At 29.4% G+C, this 2500-nt stretch overlaps 1 protein-coding gene across 1 annotated transcript in view; it reads left to right on the plus strand.

The window, feature by feature from the left end:
• Positions 1–2500, plus strand: part of LOC119580261 (mannosyl-oligosaccharide 1,2-alpha-mannosidase IA-like) — a 72055-nt gene that overhangs the window by 14944 nt on the left and 54611 nt on the right. The window lies entirely within an intron of this gene.

A 2500-nucleotide genomic window follows, 5' to 3' on the forward strand; every position in this document is an offset into this window, starting at 1 on the left:
ACTATCTTTTTTATTATACACAATTATTTAAAATTACAAAAAAAACTATTTACATATAAAATATATAAAATTTAACTTTTACACTTAACATAATATTCTATGCATCCATGCATATAACATATACATGCATATACATATACATGCATATACGTATAAATACATGCATGTACGTATAAATACATGCATGTACATATAAATACATGCATATACATATAATACATACATATACATATAAATACATACATATACATATACATACATACATATACATATAAATACATACATATACATATACATACATACATATACATTATATATATTATATTAATATATATATATATATATATTATATATATACATATATATACATGCATATACATATATATACATACAATTTACATATACATATATATTATACTACAAATAATCAGAGTCATAATTTGCAATTTCCTTTATATATAGTTTCAAATTATAGAACACTTTTAGTAACTGCACAATGTTCATTATTTATAAAAGGTCACCAACTAGTATATGACATTTTCCATTCCCATTGCTTTATTGTAAGTCTTAAACAACTGTACATAGATGTAGATCATATTAATAACTAGAAATATATTAATATGTTTTTACAAGAAATTAACAAGAACCAGTGTTATTTGCAGTACAGTTTACGACATTTGTGCAGTCTTCGCTTAAAGTATACACAGGCTAGGAGAAACAGTGATCAAAAGGGGTTCAGGATCAAAGCCCATAATAAGGGAAATTCTGCAACCTGGAAGGGGTCTAGTGCAAATACCCCAGTTAGGAAGTTTTTTTGTTCATAAAACCTTTGAGGTCTTTATGATCCCCCAAGTTTGTTGGCTTCAGTTAGGGACTTAGTTACTGACAGGTGCAGTTCAATTGTAAACTGCTAAGCCATCTATATATATGTAACAAAATTAATAAACTAAAATCATTGGCATGTATACATGCTGTACATGCATCAATAAGTGCCTAACTTCAGCATTCAGTGTCAAATGTCCTGTTAATTATGCAAATAACTGAAATTGGGTAAACAATCAGTTTAAAATCACAGTACATATGTACGAGTCAAGGAACATTTCCAAAAATTAAATGGCATATAAATTTATCAATAATGAACCAGTCTAGGCTCCATCCTAGCAGAACCTATGAACCAACTGCCTGAAAATGCATTTATTAAATTTTGTTAGTTTTAAACGTATCTTTAACACAAACTTCAATATGTGCAAAACTGTAGTACATTTATAAATATATTGATGCTGATGTTTAGAGTTGGAACTTTATACAAAAAAAAAAATTAATAAATGAATTTTAAGGCAAACTGCTCTGAGAACACCTTTGGGCATGCATACCCTTATATATGGTCAAAGTTTACCAACCTTTCTGAGTGCAAAATGGGTATATTTTTAAGGTAATGTTACCGAGAGCACGAAGATATGTGGAAATGGATACTGGACTTCTTATAGAGCATAAGAAATATAATAACAAACAACACAGAAACAGCTGTAGCGATCTCCTATTTACCGCAAAACAACAAATATATCCGCTATATATCATCACTCAAAGTGTAAGTTCACATCCTCATGCTGCCAGAGTTCTTAATGTCACAATTTTTTGTAAGTTGGCATGAAGTGCTAATAAAGAAGGGGTACAGGGAGGTTTTCCCCCCTGTCTAGGAAATAATAGAAGGCAGGAAAGGGAATGAATGATGATGATGATGATGATTGATGATGATGATGATTGATTGATGATGATGATTTGATTGATGATGATGCATCATTATCAGTAACAAATCCCTGTTTTATTTCCCACAGTAATAAAATACAAGGTAACTTGCTTGAAGGGGTAGTTGACAGAAAAAAGACATTTCCCCCTTCCTTTCTTATAAATTTTCCCTCTAAAAATTTGTAAGAAGTTGGCAACAAAAAATGACACTATCTAATAAAAGGGGAAAAATACACTACAATACATAAAAATCGGCATAGAGAAAAAATGTCAGAAATAAAGAAACAGATTAAAAATAATTCACCAAGAATATTCCCATGGCGATTCCCAGATTGGGAAACTTTTTGGTTTTAATGGTTCATATGTGCATATCCCGGAGTGGCTGGAGTATAGGGACTTGTTTTCAGAAGGGTACAACACTTTATATATTTTTCACTTTATCTTTTTGTAAAGAAATATCAAGATTCATGCCTTTTCATTGTGGATAACTGAAACAAGGATAAAAAACTGAAGTTGGATGGCTGTGTGAAACTAAAAAATTTACTGCCATTACATTTTTGTAAATGTTTTGCAAATTTACAGGTTGAAAAAAAAAAATTTTCTTATAAAACTTGCAAAGGAAATACCAAAAGAAGTGTTTTTTTTTTTTGTTTTTCTATCTTACGGCAAAGTTTATCTTGTACAAAATTGTTTTTTAAAAAAACTATCCCAAAGGAAAAATAATTTCAATGTTGGATGGCTGCAAACTAAAAAA

The sequence above is a fragment of the Penaeus monodon genome, chromosome 13 (genome assembly GCF_015228065.2).
Source record: "Penaeus monodon isolate SGIC_2016 chromosome 13, NSTDA_Pmon_1, whole genome shotgun sequence".
Lineage (NCBI taxonomy): Eukaryota > Metazoa > Arthropoda > Malacostraca > Decapoda > Penaeidae > Penaeus > Penaeus monodon.